The following is a 20,040-nucleotide window of genomic DNA, read 5'->3' on the forward strand; positions in this document are numbered from 1 at the left end:
TTATTGAGGTGTCTAGCTGAGATATAAAGAAAATTATGTTATCAATCATTTTTAATGAGAATATTAACTCTTTGCTTTGTAATGCAATCTAGAAGAAATTGGCCTAAAAAGCTATCTTTCACATGCCTTACCCGTATCCATATTCACTTGACTGACTTCTGTGACATATCATTGATTAACTGTATGTTAAATTATTGAAAAATGGGCATTTTGTAAACTTTGCTTGTATGTATAATTTAAAATTGTGCAAGAGCCATCGTGAGAATAATGGCATTGAAGCTGAACAGTTTTCTTTCTTTCTTTTACGCGCAAGCAGTTATGTTCTTGTGTGCGACCAGTAACCTTAATTTACTGTGTAAAGATGGTTACATTTTTTAGCTTTGTTTGTCAGAGACCCAAATATAGAATGCTTGTTTACTGACTATATAACATTAATCTTGTGAATTTCCAATTTAAATGTATTATACAAGCTCTTTTCATTTTCCTCTATTACAATGTCTTGTACAATGCTTTTAAAGTTAATGCTCAGTAAAAGTATGTAGGGTCAGTATATTTATACATTTTTTGCTTTCTGTTTCCTTTCTTACTACTAGCTGATGTGTCATTGGTCACCCTGTGAGAAGGTGCCATTACTCCCATAATGTGGAAATGTATGGAGTGAATTTCACAGGATCACCGCTTCTTGTCTACTAGCTTATACAATGTTGAATAATACATGTTACCTGGCATGTGCACGACATTATGCTTATTGGCTACCTTATCATTTCCTCTGCTTCAAATAGAAATGTCTATTTATGCATTTTAAGTGTAGTTTTTCACAAATAAAATTGTTAAAGTTGTCTATTCCTTGGGTGTTTTTGTAAAATGTTTCTTCCTCAGATTGAGCACGGTGACCTGAGCTGTAGCTTCCATGTTTTATCAGTCATATCTGGCTGCATTCACAGATCAGCCGTCAAGACCGTCTCCTGCACTGTCACTGATTGAGATTTCTAAGTGTATGAGGAGAGAGGGAGGTGACAGTGAGGCTTTTTGGGGACAGTGGGGGACAGTGCAGAGACACGGGGATCCTTACACGTAGACGGTCCCAGGAAAGTCTGCTAGGGAGCACCTTCCTCCCTAGAGGCTGTTTCGCAGAGCAGCAGGTCAGTGAAGCTCTTTCAGACAGTGGGATGAGGCTGAGCTCAGAGCAGAAGCAGCAGCAACCTGGATGACAATATGTTACGAATTTGCAAAACGTGTTAGGAATTCTAACGTTAGCTACCTGGTTAACCATAGCTAGGGTAGTGGTTAATGTTATGTTTTGGAGTTAGGTTAAAGGGTTAAGGTTAGGGGAAGGGTTAGCTAACATGCTAAGTAGTTGCAAAATAGCTAAAAAGAAGTAAGTAGTTGAAAAGTTACTCATTAGCTGAAATGCTAAAGTTGTCCTTGACGAGATTCAAACTTGCAACCTTTTGGTTGCTAGACTTTCATGTTATACACCCAACCATCCACTGACCAACCAACCTACTTTAGTTTTTGCCTTAAGTAGCCATCTGTCTTACGTAACCATACCAACCATAACATATCATACTAATTTTAGTGTCCCGGATTTACGTTTACTATGTTATGTCTACTCTTGAGACCAGGCTTCTCAGCTCTTTAAGTATAAAGAGCAAAAAATTAATCCATGCTTTTGTCACTTCTAGGTTAGACTACTGCAATGCTCTATTTTCCGGCTACCCGGATAAAGCACTAAATAAACTTCAGTTAGTGCTAAATACGGCTGCTAGAATCCTGACTAGAACCAAAAAATTTGATCATATTACTCCAGTGCTAGCCTCTCTACACTGGCTTCCTGTCAAAGCAAGGGCTGATTTCAAGGTTTTACTGCTAACCTACAAAGCATTACATGGGCTTGCTCCTACCTACCTCTCTGATTTGGTCCTGCCGTACATACCTACACGTACGCTACGGTCACAAGACGCAGGCCTCCTAATTGTCCCTAGAATTTCTAAGCAAACAGCTGGAGGCAGGGCTTTCTCCTATAGAGCTCCATTTTTATGGAACGGTCTGCCTACCCATGTCAGAGACGCAAACTCGGTCTCAACCTTTAAGTCTTTACTGAAGACTCATCTCTTCAGTGGGTCATATGATTGAGTGTAGTCTGGCCCAGGAGTGGGAGGGTGAACGGAAAGGCTCTGGAGCAACGAACCGCCCTTGCTGTCTCTGCCTGGCCGGTTCCCCTCTTTCCACTGGGATTCTCTGCCTCTAACCCTGTTACGGGGGCTGAGTCACTGGCTTGCTGGGGGCTCTCTCGTGCCGTCCCTGGGGGTGCGTCACCTGGGTGGGTTGATTCACTGTTGTGGTCGGCCTGTCTGGGTTGCCCCCTTGGGTTGTACCGTGGCGGAGATCTTTGTGGGCTATACTGTTGTCTCAGGATGGTAAGTTGGTGGTTGAAGATATCCCTCTAGTGGTGTGGGGGATGTGCTTTGGCAAAGTGGGTGGGGTTATATCCTTCCTGTTTGGCCCTGTCCGGGGTGTCCTCGGATGGGGCCACAGTGTCTCCTGACCCCTCCTGTCTCAGCCTCCAGTATTTATGCTGCAGTAGTTTATGTGTCGGGGGCTAGGGTCAGTTTGTTATATCTGGAGTACTTCTCCTGTCCTATTCGGTGTCCTGTGTGAATCTAAATTCTCTCCTTCTCTCTTTCTTTCTCTCTCTCGGAGGACCTGAGCCCTAGGACCATGTCCCAGGACTACCTGACATGAGGACTCCTTGCTGTCCCCAGTCCACCTGGCCATGCTCCTGCTCCAGTTTCAACTGACCTGAGCCCTAGGACCGTGCCCCAGGACTACCTGACATGAAGGCTCCTTGCTGTCCCCAGTCCACCTGACTGTGCTGCTGCTCCAGTTTCAACTGTTCTGCCTTATTATTATTCGACCATGCTGGTCATTTATGAACATTTGAACATCTTGGTCATGTTCTGTTATAATCTGTACCCGCACAGCCAGAAGAGGACTGGCCACCCCACATAGCCCGGTTCCTCTCTAGGTTTCTTCCTAGGTTTTGGCCTTTCTAGGGAGTTTTTCCTAGCCACCGTGCTTTTACACCTGCATTGTTTGCTGTTTGGGGTTTTAGGCTGGGTTTCTGTACAGCACTTTGAGATATCAGCTGATGTACGAAGGGCTATATAAATAAATTTGATTTGATTTGATTTGATTTGAACTAAGTAGAATTGTACACATAAATCATAAAACCTTGCTGCCCTTTCTCCTATTCCACCTGTTGTTGGGGCTCTAGTCTCAGATTGTGCAGTAGTTCTTGTGGTTCAGTACAGTCCTTGTAAAGACTTTGGGCTATCCAGTGACAGGGTTTGGGCTTCCCTGCTGCTTACTCCACTCTGCCTGTCTTCCAGACTCTCCCATAAAGAGAGAGACTCTCTTCAGAATGGCTTCTGCTACACTCAGGTCCCAACAGATGGCTCTCTTCCCCTGGAGAACCTCTCCTCCAGCCAAGACTTCACCGGCCTGCACTGCGCTGTGAATTGATCCATATGGTGAGGAAGGGGAGAACATCTGCAGATAAGAGAGCAGCTTTTATGCGCAGAGGAAATCATGAGACCAAATGCTGAACAATTTGTTTAACAGAAAGGAAATGTGCCTGATGTTTCTCCAATTCCAAATATTTTGATGGTACAGTAATGGCTAATTTATCATGTAGAGATTAGGCAGAAAATATATTGTATTTTAATGATTCTCAAGACATAAAGTGTAGTCTGTTCAGCGTGTTAGCTAAACGGGGGATCCAGAGCATTGGTAGAACACCAGTTTGATTAAGTGGGTATGAGACAAAGTATTGTCCATGATCTGCAAAATGTGATAGCACTAATCTGCTTCCAAGCATAATCAGTGGTAGACTAGTCTTAAAGCAAGGCCATGGGCAGATTGGCTGTCTGGCAATTCTGGCAAATGCTGGAATGGCCGGACCATCTTTTAGTAGGGTGGGCTGGTCAAAATGTACCTAAAAAATGAGATGTAAAAAACGATAATTGACACAGCTGGCGGCCCATGAGCCTGTTTTTTCTAAGTATTTTTGTGCTATTTCTCTATTGTCATAATAATCTATATTAAGTACATGGCTGACTAGTAGGCAACGGCCGGCCTTCCGCCAAGATCGCCTGGCCCAGTATTCTGATTGGCTGAGATAAAGTGGTGCAAATTCACATTCAAAGTCAAACGCATATCATCAAAGAGAGTGAAACCTGCTCTGACTGTCAGTCGCTTAGTCAAAATAAATACAAATTGTGTTGCCAAAAAAGTTGGAGATACCAAAAAACATCTCTTGAGGCAGACGCTGCTAAATGTGTGAAATTAACCAACTTTTTTGCTAAAAGTTCTGATTCTGCTGGTCCGAGTACTGTGTCTGTGTCTGTGAGAAATGATAGATCATCTGCTGTGATGCAGTCAAAGTAGGAAGAAAACAGACAAAGACACACTCACGCACACTGACACAGATCATGTAGCGTACTACTGCCAGTTAGGCCTAATATTTTGGCTGTATATGCTAATTAGGGAAGTGGCATTCGGGGGAACATTGCAATATAGCTTAACAAGTCTTTAGATTGGCTTTTATAACACATAGGTAAGACAATAGTATCTACTATCAAATCAAATTTTTTATTTGTCACATACACATGGTTAGCAGATGTTAAATGCGAGTGTAGCGAAATACTTGTGCTTCTAGTTCCGACAATGCAGTGATAACCAACAAGTAATCTAACTAACAATTCCAAAACTACTGTCTTATACACAGTGTAAGGGGATAAGGAACATGTACATAAGGATATATGAATGAGTGATGGTACAGAGCAGCATACAGTAGATGGTATCGAGTACAGTATATACATATGAGATGAGTGTGTAGACAAAGTAAACAAAGTGGCATAGTTAAAGTGGCTAGTGATACATGTGTTACATAAGGATGCAGTCGATGATGTAGAGTACAGTATATACATATGCATATGAGATGAATAATGTAGGGTAAGTAACATTATATAAGGTAGCATTGTTTAAAGTGGCTAGTGATATATTTACATAATTCCCATCAATTCCCATTATTAAAATGGCTGGAGTTGGGTCAGTGTCAATGACAGTGTGTTGGCAGCAGCCACTCACTGTTAGTGGTGGCTGTTTAACAGTCTGATGGCCTTGAGATAGAAGCTGTTTTTCAGTCTCTCGGTCCCAGCTTTGATGCACCTGTACTGACCTCGCCTTCTGGATGATAGCGGGGTGAACAGGCAGTGGTTCGGGTGGTTGATGTCCTTGATGATCTTTATGGCCTTCCTGTAACAACGGGTGGTGTAGGTGTCCTGGAGGGCAGGTAGTTTGCCCCCGGTGATGCGTTGTGCAGTCCTCACTACCCTCTGGAGAGCCTTACGGTTGAGGGCGGAGCAGTTGCCGTACCAGGCGGTGATACAGCCCGCCAGGATGCTCTCGATTGTGCATCTGTAGAAGTTTGTGAGTGCTTTTGGTGACAAGCCGAATTTCTTCAGCCTCCTGAGGTTGAATAGGCGCTGCTGCGCCTTCTTCACGACGCTGTCAGTGTGAGTGGACCAATTCAGTTTGTCTGTGATGTGTATGCCGAGGAACTTAAAACCAGCTACCCTCTCCACTACTGTTCCATCGATGTGGATAGGGGGTGTTCCCTCTGCTGTTTCCTGAAGTCCACAATCATCTCCTTAGTTTTGTTGACGTTGAGTGTGAGGTTATTTTCCTGACACCACACTCCGAGGGCCCTCACCTCCTCCCTGTAGGCCGTCTCGTCGTTGTTGGTAATCAAGCCTACCACTGTTGTGTCGTCCGCAAACTTGATGATTGAGTTGGAGGCGTGCGTGGCCACGCAGTCGTGGGTGAACAGGGAGTACAGGAGAGGGCTCAGAACGCACCCTTGTGGGGCCCCCGTGTTGAGGATCAGCGGGGAGGAGATGTTGTTGCCTACCCTCACCACCTGGGGGCGGCCCGTCAGGAAGTCCAGTACCCAGTTGCACAGGACAGCTTGATGACGAGCTTGGAGGGTACTATGGTGTTGAATGCCGAGCTGTAGTCGATGAACAGCATTCTCACATAGGTATTCCTCTTGTCCAGGTGGGTTAGGGCAGTGTGCAGTGTGGTTGAGATTGCATCGTCTGTGGACCTATTTGGGCGGTAAGCAAATTGGAGTGGGTCTAGGGTGTCAGGTAGGGTGGAGGTGATATGGTCCTTGACTAGTCTCTCAAAGCACTTCATGATGACGGAAGTGAGTGCTACGGGGGCGGTAGTCGTTTACCTCAGTTACCTTAGCTTTCTTGGGAACAGGAACAATGGTGGCCCTCTTGAAGCATGTGGGAACAGCAGACTGGTATAGGGATTGATTGAATATGTCCGTAAACACACCGGCCAGCTGGTCTGCGCATGCTCTGAGGGCGCGGCTGGGGATGCCGTCTGGGCCTGCAGCCTTGCGAGGGTTAACACGTTTAAATGTCTTACTCACCTCAGCTGCAGTGAAGGAGAGACCGCATGTTTCCGTTGCAGGCCGTGTCAGTGGCACTGTATTGTCCTCAAAGCGGGCAAAAGTTATTTAGTCTGCCTGGGAGCAAGACATCCTGGTCCGTGACTGGGCTGGATTTCATCTTGTAGTCCGTGATTGACTGTAGACCCTGCCACATGCCTCTTGTGTCTGAGCCGTTGAATTGAGATTCCACTTTGTCTCTGTACTGACGCTTAGCTTGTTTAATAGCCTTGCGGAGGGAATAGCTGCACTGTTTGTATTCAGTCATGTTGCCAGACACCTTGCCCTGATTAAAAGCAGTGGTTCGCGCTTTCAGTTTCACGCGAATGCTGCCATCAATCCACGGTTTCTGGTTTGGGAATGTTTTTATCGTTGCTATGGGAACGACATCTTCGACGCACGTTCTAATGAACTCGCACACCGAATCAGCGTATTCGTCAATATTCCCATCTGACGCAATACGAAACATGTCCCAGTCCACGTGATGGAAGCAGTCTTGGAGTGTAGAGTCAGCTTGGTCTGACCAGCGTTGGACAGACCTCAGCGTGGGAGCCTCTTGTTTTAATTTCTGCCTGTAGGCAGGGATCAGCAAAATGGAGTCGTGGTCAGCTTTTCCGAAAGGGGGCGGGGCAGGGCCTTATATGCGTCGCGGAAGTTAGAGTAACAATGATCCAAGGTTTTACCACCCTGGTTGCGCAATCGATATGCTGATAAAATTTAGGAGTCTTGTTTTCAGATTGGCTTTGTTAAAATCCCCAGCTACAATGAATGCAGCCTCCGGATAAATGTTTTCCAGTTTGCAAAGAGTTAAATAAAGTTCGTTCAGAGCCATCGATGTGTCTGCTTGGGGGATATATACGGCTGTGATTATAATCGAAGAGAATTCTCTTGGAAGATAATGCGGTCTACATTTGATTGTGAGGAATTCTAAATCAGGTGAACAGAAGGATTTGAGTTCCTGTATGTTTCCTTCATCACACCATGTCCCGTTAGTCATGAGGCATACGCCCCCGCCACTCTTCTTACCAGAGAGATGTTTGTTTCTGTCCGCGCGATGCGTGGAGAAACCCGTTGGCTGCACCGCCCTGGATAGCGTCTTCCCAGTAAGCCATGTTTCCGTAAAGCAGAGAACGTTGCAGTCTCTGATGTCCCTCTGGAATGCCACCCTTGCTCGGATTTCATCAACCTTGTTGTCGAGAGACTGGACATTGGCAAGAAGAATACTGGGAAGTGGTGCGCGATGTGCCCTTTTCGGAGTCTGACCAGAACACCGCCGCGTTTCCCTCTTTTTCGTAGTCGTTTCCTTGGGTCGCTGCAAGCGCCATTCCGTTGTCCTGTTTGTAAGGCAGAACACAGGATCCGCAAGGAAAACATATTCTTGGTCGTACTGATGGTGAGTTGATGCTGATCTTATATTCAGTAGTTCTTCTCGACTGTATGTAATGAAACCTAAGATGACCTGGGGTACTAATGTAAGAAATAACACGTAAAAAACAAAAAACTGCATAGTTTCCTAGAACGCGAAGCGAGGCGGCCATCTAATTCGGCGCCGGAAGATACTAGACATCTTTCCAGTGTTTTTTACCAAACACAACTCATCATGTATTACAATCAGTGATGAAAAGTACTTAAGTAAAAATACTTTAAAGAAGTACTTAAGTATATGTACTTTACTTTACTATTTATATTTTTGACAACTTTTCATTTTATTCCACTGCATTCCTAAAGAAAATAATGTACTTGTTACACCATACATTTTCCCTGACACCCAAAAGTACCTGTTACATTTCAAATGCTTAGTAGGACAAGAAAATCATTCCATAATGTAAGGAATGTGAAATTATTTATACTTTTACTTTTACAACTGAAGTGTATTTTAGCAATTACATTTACTTTAGATACTTAAGTATATTTAAAATCAAATACTTTTAGACTTTTACTCAAGTAGTATTTTACTGGGTGACTTTCATTTTTCTTGGAGTCATTTTTTATTAAGGTATCTTTAGTTTTTTTTAATCAAGTAAGATGTTTGGGTACTTTCCCAGCACTGATTACAATAAAGGTCAATTTGGGGACTGTGTATTTTCATTGTTTTATCAATATTTATTAGCTTTTGTATCTCAGTCTCTTCAGACCAGCAAGTGAGTTTATGAGCTGTAGTAACTCTAGTGTCGGATTACATTACATAGCCACTAAACTGAAGGCTGGAAAGTCCCGCCTATCTCTCGCTTATTTCATTCGCTGAAAGGCCCGTCACTGCTTTTTTGGCCAACATAGAATGTTGTATATTGAATTCAATAGAATAAAACAGAGAGAGAGGGAAAGAGAGAAATGACCCATTCCCATAATGTAGCTGTGGTGAATGAATAAACACATATATTAGACAAAGAAGAAAATCACTATAAATGCCTGGCTTACTGTATATAATACCTTATAACAGCCTAAATACATATTTCAAATAGTGCATTTCAAGTGTTCCCTCCTGCCTACTTTAGATCCCTCAATTTAACCAAGACTAAGGAGATGATTGTGGACTACAGGAAAAGGAAAAGGAGGACCGAGCACACCCCCACTCTCATCGACGGGGCTGTAGTGGAGCAGGTTGAGAGCTTCAAGTTCCTTGGTGTCCACATCAACAACAAACTAGAATGGTCCAAACACACCAAGACAGTCGTGAAGAGGGCACGACAAAGCCAATTCCCCCTCAGGAAACTAAAAAGATTTGATATGGGTCCTGAGATTCTCAAAAGGTTCTACAGCTGCAACATCAAAAGCATCTGACTGGTTGCATCACTGCCTGGTATGACAATTGCTCGGCCTCCGACCGCAAGGCACTACAGAGGGTAGTGTGTACGGCCCAGTACATCACTGGGGCTAAGCTGCCTGCCATCCAGGACCTCTACACCAGGCGGTGTCAGAGGAAGGCCCTAAAAATTGTCAAAGACCCCAGCCACCCCAGTCATAGACTGTTCTCTCTACTACCACATGGCAAGCTGTACCAGAGTGCCAAGTCTAGGACAAAAGGGCTTCTCAACTGTTTATGAATTGTATATGAATTGTGTCCTTCCACCCACTACTCACTCCCCACTACCCACTCCCCACTACCCACTACCCACTACCCACTCCCCACTACCCACTACCCACTACCCACTCCCCACTACCCACTCCCCACTACCCACTACCCACTACCCACTACCCACTACCCACTCCCCACTCCCCACTACCCACTACCCACTACCCACTACCCACTCCCCACTACCCACTACCCACTCCCCACTACCCACTACCCACTACCCACTCCCCACTACCCACTCCCCACTACCCACTACCCACTACCCACTCCCCACTACCCACTCCTCACTACCCACTACCCACTCCCCACTCCCCACTCCCCACTACCCACTACCCACTCCTCACTACCCACTCCCCACTACCCACTCCCCACTCCCCACTACCCACTACCCACTCCTCACTACCCACTCCCCACTACCCACTACCCACTCCCCACTACCCACTACCCACTACCCACTACCCACTCCCCACTCCCCACTACCCACTACCCACTCCCACTCCCCACTACCCACTCCCCACTACCCACTACCCACTCCCCACTACCCACTACCCACCAACCCCTCTTTTACGCTACCGCTACTCTCTGTTCATCATATATGCATAGTCACTTTAACCATATCTACATGTAGATACTACCTCAATCAGCCCGACTAAACGGTGTCTGTATGTAGCCTCACTACTGTTTATAGCCTCGCTACTGTTTTTTTTCACTGTCTTTTTACTGTTGTTTTTATTTCTTTACTTGCTTATTGTTCATCTAATACCTTTTTGCACTATTGGTTGGAGCCTGTAAGTAAGCATTTCACTGTAAGGTAACCTGTGTATTCGGCGCATGTGGCAAATAAACTTTGATTTGATAAGTGTTTAAATATTAGGCTTCATATAATTAAATAGAAGAAAACAGGGTAACACTTTATTTTAAAGGTAATATACCATTTATAAGGCATTGTCAGTAGCATTACTGCCTGTGTGTGTAAGTAGCGGTGATGTCGGCTGGCATGGCTGAAATGCCTGGGCTGAATTTCTGACCCAGTCTGCCCCTGAGCAAGGCCATCCTCTTTGTCACTCTCTATGCAGACCTTACTTCAAGTTTGCATTTGTCTCAAGGCAATTAGTTCAGCGAAAATGTGAAATTATTTTTCTCATGTTTGTTTCCCAGGTTGCCCCATGATTCTAGCATTCTCATCCACTAGATGTTGACATTTTGCAGAATGCACATGTTATCTATGTGTATGTATGGCAGGTTGGAAGTATGGTTACCAGTGTGTATTAAGCAGGTAATGTAGCAGGAGAGGGGACCACCTGGGGGTTACAGCCACCTGCATCTCCTCAGACAGCCAGGCCCTGTACTGAGCTGCAGCTCTCAACCCACTCAACACACTCCCTCCCTCCTCACAAGTCAGACCCCTCTGAGAGCCTCTCCGTGTACCAGCCAGGAGCTGAAATCAAAGCACTCTTCTTGTTAAGCACCCCCGCTGAGATAAACAGTTTCTTTGTGACTCGGAATCTCTTGAGTGCAATCTCTGCTGCATTTCTTTCATTTCCTGGTGGATTATTTTTACCGCAGAGTGTTAACACCTTCATAACTGCAGTGGCTTGGAGTGCATTAGAGGTTGGTGACTCTGCCCATCTCTACAAGCCCTCCCCCCCACTGGGCACTGATCAACGTCTAGTTTAGATTTACATTTGGTTGAGTTGTCAACTAACGTGAATTCAATGTGAAATCACTTGGATTTAGGTAAAAAGTTGGGTGAAAAAAAGTTGCAATTCCCTGACATTGACAACTTTTTTTCAAATCCAATCAGTTTTCCACGTTGATTCAACGTCATCACATTGAATCATTTAGTTGAAATGACGTGGAAACAATGTTGATTCAACCAGTTGATTCAACCAGTGGGACATGCCCTTCGAACTCTAACAGCTGACAGAAAAGATGATTATAGTCCATTTGATACATGTTGTAGTTTGGTGCACAGACAAATCACTTAAGAAAATTGAACTGAGCACATGCTTACAAAGGACATTTTCCTCCACTGCTTCCTTGAACATCATTAGGTTTTCTCACTCCAACAGAAGACTCCAGCAAACATGCTACATTCTGCTGGCCCTAATGTAGTTGCTGAGATATTCAGCTGAAAAGCTTTGCATTTCTTATTATGAATACACGTCACACACACCACACACACATCTCATTCATCTACTGCAATCAGCAAGGATAGCCATTTAGTTTGATGGGCTAGAGTCAATATGACACTGATCTCTAGTCTGAGGACAGGAATTCCCCTCTAATGACCAAGACTAATCATGACTGGCAGAGATGGTGGTTTGTTTCGTGGTCTTATTTCCAGACAGAAAGTCTCTGCAGCTTACATTAGGCGTATGAATGTTGATGATGATGAACGATGCTAATAACTGTTGCCAATTATCTTTTCAACACTTTTCCCTTATTTTGCCAGCAGCAACAGCTGAGCTGGTGAGAAAAATGGATTGCAACCCGTTCCTCATGAGTTGACAAAAAAACAAGTAGCACATTAAGAGCAGACATGATTTGTGATAGATGCGTAACTACTAACTATATTGCAGTTATTGCTATTGTCTTATAGTGCCCATCTACATGGATTGGTCAAAAGTCAAAACGATTTTAACGCTGTCTCCCATCTGTCTGCTGAGATCAAAACAGCCATTAAAATCCCAATGATAAAGGATTTATTGAGCAAAGCTGGGACTGTAAATCTCTGTTCAAGAACATGTCTGTATTTTGTTCATATTTGTGCCAGGAACTGAACTGATATTGAGTATAGAGTTTATTTCAGACAATCCATACGTTCTAGGATACTTGACTCTGCCTTGAATCCTCTTTTGCCCTCGTTTGTACACTGACCATATTGTATCGTCTTAGCCTGCCATTATTGTCCTATTATACCTACCTTATCATGATGACATGAGATAATGATGATCATTTCATAACATTCACATTATCTCTGTGTGTGCGTGTTCGTCCGTGCTCATGTGTGCATGTGTGCGTCTGTGTGTGTTTCTTATACATAATGACTGCGTTTAAGAATAGTGTTAACACCAGTGGCCGTGCGGTAAATTATTGATGAACTCTGGTGCCTTGAGAGGCTTGTAAAGCAGATGTACCTGGAAGTCAGAAACCCAGCTTCTGATAGTAGTCACGTCTCCATCTGCCTGCACCTCAGGGCTTGGCTTCGCCTGCTGTCTGGGACCATTTACACAGCCCGACAACCTGATATCTGGCTCTGTCGCTGTCTAAGCAGTCTTACACAACGCTAGCCTAAAGGTTTAACGATACACTGTCTCTTTTTACACAATCCTTTTTGATTGATGTCATGTGGAAATGAACTCGTTACGAACCAATTCTGGACTAATGAGTACCCAGTGCAATTCTCTGAAAACTGATAAACTGCTGTTGTCTTACCGTGATCAGAGGGTGAAAAAGATTGTGTTGTCCTCATTCAGATTGTCTGACCTTTATTGTCTATTATCGTCTTAATTTCCCAGTGTTAAAGTGGTTGGACATGTTCTATCCTCTTTCGTTTAATGTAGTGCATTGCTCTTATCATTGGGGCTAATTACTACTGAACAAATGGCTGCTCACCGCCTGTTTGATGCAGTGTATAATCATTGTTGACCTACTCACTGAACCTCACTTATACATGTATGTGACCTGCATAATACTCCACATCGCCGACTTAGTAATTAATAGGACTTAATTGCAGTGGATGCACCATCCATTTAGTCTTAAGCCTTAATCACTGTAGTCACACGGCTTGGTTCATTCTGGAGAGAAATCGTCTGTGCAGGCCTTGGATTTGTGTTGTGTTCTCCAACCTGCCTTACTGCTGGATGGACTAGGTCATGCTTTCATGTGTGATCAGGGTGTTTTTCAGTATTACTGCTAAATCGCTCTTACTGGATGTATGATAGTGTACATTTAGGGAGGTTGCGATGAATTGTCTGTTTTAAAGCCTTGTCTTAGAATCAGGAATTCGTCTTCACAGTATTCATCACCAGGAGAATGTTTAAAATCTGCCTGAGTTGACTCAGAACTTTCCCTGTTACACTGTTGGAGGATTGTGATGGGTACCTGTGACAGCCCTGTACTGTATGCCGGGCCTCTCTCGCCAACAAGCAGCCATTATTCACACTGCAAATCATGTAAGAAGCTGAAAGCCTGGCACCACTCCAAATGTGTGTTTCCATTTGGGAGCCATCCAAACAAAACTCTGAGTGCTCGGCCAACCAATCCTAATGAGCGATCTAGGAGGGGGAGGAGGAGGAGGAGGTGGGAGAGAATGAGAAGTGGGAGGGAGAGGGGGAGGGTAGGATGAGGAGAAGGAGGGGGATGAGGAGTGGGAGGAGGGGGATGAGGAGGAGGAGGGTAGAGGGAGGAGGAGGAGGGATGAGGAGAGGGGGGCAAAGGCTTAAGAGAATTCCCTCTGGAATCAACACATCACAGCAGAGGAAAGGCGAAAGGCTAGGGTAGCGAGGGGAACTTTTTTGTGTTATTTACATATTCTTCAGATCTACAAGAATGTAGAAGACTTTGAAGGCTGGTTTTAAAAGTATTCAAAATAATCAATTAGGTTTTCCAATCAATTATATTTTGCCCGTATTTAGTTACACAAGAGGTTGCATGGCTAGTGCACACATGCAACCTAATCTGTATTTCTGTTCTATTTGGTTGTCAAATGATCCTCTCATCCACACTGAGGACAAGACAACATATATTTTCCACCTCTCAATAGCTCTCGACAATACAGCCTCAGTGTTTTCCTCCCCCGATTAAATAGTATTCTCTGCACGTTGACAAATGTTTGGTGACGAGTCACTGATGTGATTAATTTCTACTGTAGACCCCTTATTCATTCACCAAGACTGAATTATTATGAATTATCTCTCAAGAGAGGAGAGTTTCTATTTCATCAGCATGCCAACTGATACAATGAGGCAGAGAGAAAGAGAGGAGGCAGAGAGAGAAGCAGAGATGGAGGAGAGAGAGAGAGAGAAGCAGAGATGGAGGAGAGAGAGAGAGAGAGAGAGAGAGAGAAGAGAGAGAGAGAGAGAAGAGATGGAGGAGAGAGAGAGAGAGAGAGAGAGAGAGAGAGAGAGAGAGAGAGAGCAGAGATGGAGGAGAGAGAGAGAGAGAGAGAGAGAAAGAGAGAGAGAGAGAAGCAGAGATGGAGGAGAGAGAGAGAGAGAGAGAGAGAGAGAGAAGAGAGAGAGAGAGAAGCAGAGATGGAGAGAGAGAGAGAGAGAGAGAGAGAGAGAGAGAGAGAGAGAGAGAGAGAGAGAGAGAGAGAGAGAGAGAGATGGAGGAGAGAGAGAGAGAGAGAGAGAGAGAGAGAGAAGAGAGAGAGAGAGAGAGCAGAGATGGAGAGAGAGAGAGAGAGAGAGAGAGAGAGAGAGAGAGAGAAGCAGAGATGGAGGAGAGAGAGAGAGAGAGAGAGAGAGAGAGAGAGAGAGAGAGAGAGAGAGAAGCAGAGATGGAGGAGAGAGAGAGAGAGAGAGAGAGAGAGAGAGAGAGAGAGAGAGAGAGAGAAGCAGAGATGGAGGAGAGAGAGAGAGAGAGAGAGAGAGAGAGAGAGAGAGAGAGAGAGAGAGAGAGAGAGAGAGCAGAGATGGAGGAGAGAGAGAGAGAGAGAGAGAGAGAGAGAGAGAGAGAGAGAGAGAGAGAGAGAGAGAAGCAGAGATGGAGGAGAGAGAGAGAGAGAGATATATATATATATATATGCCATTTAGAGAGAGAGAGAGAGAGAGAGAGAGAGAGAGAGAGAGAGAGAGAGAGAGAGAGAGCAACACTGTATATATACGTAATATGACATTTGTAATGTCTTTATTGTTTTGAAACTTCTGTATGTGTAATGTTTACTGTTCATTTTTATTGTTTATTTCAGTTTTGTATATTATCTACCTCGCTTGCTTTGGCAATGTTAACACGTTTCCCATGCCAATAAAGAGAGAGAGAGAGATAGAGAGAGAGGCAGAGAGAGGGCTCTGTGATGGTGATGAGCCGTCTACTCCACGTCTCCGCAGTATGGCAACGCTGCTACTGAAGTGCTGTTTTATCAACTCACTGATAATGGACTCCTCTGTTTCCATAGGGATTTATGAGTGTTTCTTTGTCTTCCTGCCTGGGAGATTGTTTATAAAAGCTTTCAATATGACACCCTGAGTAGTATGATTATGTATCCACTTTTTACATTTGATAATGTGTTTGATTTTTATAGAGATGAGGATGGATGATGATAATCATGATGACAGTGATAATGCTGCATCAGCTGTAGCTGTTGACATAATGGTGATTATGTGAAAAGCTCAGTAATGCACAGATAAGGATGAGCTTCCTTTTACCTTTATTTTGACTCTGATTGCCATTTGGTACATACGTGTTTGCTTATGTAGCACTTTACAATACGGTTCCATTTGTAAAGGGTTAATAAATGAGTTATAATTACGTTATTAATGGTATTTTAATTATTTGAAAATGCATTATAAACTATTAATAAACGGTTATATGGCAAAGGTCAAAATAGTGAAATTATTGGTCAGTGAGCCAATATTTACCTCCAGTTATTAACCATTTATAAATGCACTTACAAAAACACTTATAAGACGAACTCTTACGTATCATAACGTAACCTTGTTTGCAATAGTTGCACAGTTGCACAATAGTTATTTTCTCACTTTTGGGTGTGATGCATTGTTGCTCTGTCTCAGGAACAGAAGAGGTTGGTTTTCATGATGTGTCTTTGAAACCCTGATGCTCTGGCCAAATTTACATCCAGAACATTATTCAATCATCATTTCTCCTTACCAGATTATATCAACACACACTTACCACTTCTCTGTGGTAGTCTACGTATGGTGAACGCTCTGTGGTGAAATGGTAACCAAAATCACGTTGGTGAGGAGGAGGTATCCTCTCACAACATTGAATGTTTTGGTCTTCATACCCGCCATTCATTGAGTGAAGTGTTGAATCTTCTCTCATGTATGAAGTGATGAGTACCCAATACTACCTGTAAGTATAAGCTCTGAGTGAACTCTCAAATCACCTAGAAATGATTACCCACATGAATAACTTTTAAAACTATTCCTGATTTTAAAGTGACAGACCTATAAACATTTATAACTGCTAAAATGATACCTTATTTTAAAGTGGCAATACACTGACCATTAACAAATGGGTTATCAACATTTTGTAACTGCTGAAAAGATGCTGCAATAGGCAGGAAATAAATAGTGGCTCACTATCTGGCAAGGACTGACTAGCTATCGCACTATTTGGACCAATTTGTTATAACCCATTTATTAATGATTTATAATGCATTTACAAATGATTAAATAACTGTTAATAACATCATCACAAACCCTTTATAAACCCTTTACAAATGGACTATGAGGTAGATGGGCTCATAGTGAGTCTTGGATGAATTTGAGGAGTGCATTGATTTAGTTAAATCAAATCACATTTTATTTGTCACATACACATGGTTAACAGATGTTAATGCGAGTGTAGAGAAATGCTTGAGCTTCCATTTCCGACAGTGCTGTAATAACTACCTAATACACACAAATCTAAAGGGGTGAATGAGAGTATGTACATGTAAGTTTATGGATAAGTGATGGCCGAGTGGCAATTGCAATGTGCAATAGATGGTATAAAATACAGCATATACTTATAATATAAGTAATGTAAGATATGTAAACATTATAAATAAAATACAGTATATACGTGTGATGAGTTATACCAGATATGTAAACATTATTAATGTGGTATTATTTAGAGTGCATTGTATAAAGTGACTTGTGATCCATTTATTAAAGTGGCCAGTGATTGGGTCTCCATGTAGGCAGCAGCCTCTCTGAGTTAATGATTGCTGTTAAGCAGTTTGATGGCCTTGAGATAGAAGCTGTTTTTCAGTCTCTCGGTCCCAGCTTTGATGCACCTGTACTGACCTCGCCTTCTGGATGATAGCGGTGTGAACAGGCAGTGGTTCGGGTGGTTGTTGTCCTTGATGATCTTTTTGGCCTTCCTGTGACATCGGGTGCTGTAGATGTTATGGAGGGCAGGTATTTTGCCCCTGGTGATGTTTTGTGCAGATCGCACCACTCTCTGGAGAGCCTTGCAGTTGAGGGCGGTGCAGTTGCCGTACCAGGATGTGATACAGCCCAACAGGAAGCTAACGATTGTGCATCTGTAAAAGTTTGTCAGGGTTTTGGGTGACAAGCCAAATTTCTTCAGCCTCCGGAGGTTGAAGAGGCGCTGTTGCACCTTCTTCACCACACTGTCTGTGTGAGTGGACCATTTCAGTTCGTCTGTGATGTGTACACCGAGGAACTTAAAACTTTCCACCTTGTATGCACACCTTGTATGTAAGTCGCTTTGGATAAAAGCGTCTGCTAAATGGCATATATTATTATTATTATTATTCTCCACTGCTGTCCCTTCTATGTGGATAGGGGGTGCTCCCTCTGCTGTCTCCTGAAGTCCACGATAATCTCCTTTGTTTTGTTGACTTTGAGTGAGAGGTTGTTTTCCTGACACCACACTCCGAGTGCCCTCATCTCTTCCCTGTAGGCTGTCTTGTTGTTGCTGGTAATAAAGCCCACTACAGTTGTGTCATCTGCAAACTTGATGATTGAGTTGGAGGAGTGCATGGCCACGCAGTCGTGGGTGAACAGGGAGTACAGGAGGGGCTGAGCACGCACCCTTGTGGGAACTGTGAACCGTTCTTGCATGCTTATAATTCCCAAGGCCATTCTGACGCAGTCAGCTTGTCAGTCAGTCAGTCCCACATGCTTCATTCCAGTGGGAACTGGGAAATGTAATTCGATGCATAGATGTTATGTACAGTTTGGATGAGCTGCAGTCTTATTGCAGACTCCGCTGAGGATGGCAACACTCCCATAGAATGGATTTGACGTCAGTCAGGAGCCAAGGAAGGACAGGTTGAGATGTTTTGATCCTGTCTGATGTGTGATGGGTACCAACCTGCAGCTCCTCTCTGCAAGCGGGCATGCCTCTGACTCTGTCCCTGCATACTGATTCACTCCACCAGAGAGCAGCCAGAGAGCAGTGCAGGCACCCATAGTCAGTGTGCTGGTGAATCATTCATACAATAACCTAGCAGGGCTTGTGTGACATAGTCTCTGCATGTAAGAGATGTCATATATAGGCTCCTGAGTGGCATAGAGGTCTAAGGCATTGCATCTCAGTGCTAGAGGCGTCACTACGGACACCCTGGTTCCATTCCAGGCTGTATCATATCCGGCCGTGATTGGGAGTCCCATAGGGCAGCGCACAATTGGCCCAGCGTCGTACGAGTTTGGCCGGTGTAGGTCGTCATTGTAAATACGAATTTGTTCTTAACTGACTTGCCTAGTTAACTAAAGGTTAAATAAACCTTTACTTGATGAAACAAGATAGAACAAATGAACTGAAAAGAATACACTGGGCTAAACTTGGACTTTTGGATAGACATAATACAGTCTAAAAAACTCTAAATCAGCATTCTCATATTGTATACAACATATATGTGTAGACATTTGATATTAAGTCATTGATTCCTTTGATGGCAGCCTGTATGTGCACACTGTTATACACTGTATGTTTTGAGTAAACATCCCTCCGACCTCGGCCAGATTGTGTTTTCTCAGTCTGATTGAAATGCAGGAACCCACAGCCGGGCTAAAAATGATCAGCCACCCTCCCCATCCCCCTACCAGCCCCAGCCAACCAAAACAGAATAAACTGAAGGGGTGTCTGTTTGCTTAGAAATTGCTTCTGCTCCTCCTCGCACATATTTCATCAGCGTAGAGCTACCCTTGGTTCTTGGAAATTAATAGGCAGGATTTCTATGAATGCACAAGCAGGCTGCTGCGCTGCCGTGGAAACAGGGATGGGTGCAGAGACTGCAGACAGATCAACATGCTCTGTCTGTCTGTCGATATGCAGATAGACAGAAGCCTCTGAAATGAGTGGTGTTGCTCTTTCTCAGTGCATTGGCTTGGTGCTCTCATGTGATCTTCTTATGGAATGTTCTAACAAATTGTAATAATAGTGTTGAATTATAACAAAGATACAAAGATAGATGACATGAACTGTTGGTCATTTGGAAGGTTGTAAGAAATGTTGAAAATATTTCCCTGTTCCCATCAGGATATTTCTAAAAGTATATACATGCTCTGTGATTATATAGGCCTACTTAGTTCATATTTGATAAAGCAATGTATTCAAGGGTTTTGATGAAGACCATAGTCACATCACACAGTTGTAAACATGTATATATTATTATAATGATCATTGTTTGTATTATTGTTTCATTCACCCCTGCACTGTTGGAGCTCAGACCTTAAGAGTTTCACTGTACACTGCAACTACATCTGCAACCCTGTGCATGTGACTAAATAAACATTGA

The sequence above is a fragment of the Oncorhynchus keta genome, chromosome 10 (genome assembly GCF_023373465.1).
Source record: "Oncorhynchus keta strain PuntledgeMale-10-30-2019 chromosome 10, Oket_V2, whole genome shotgun sequence".
NCBI lineage: Eukaryota > Metazoa > Chordata > Actinopteri > Salmoniformes > Salmonidae > Oncorhynchus > Oncorhynchus keta.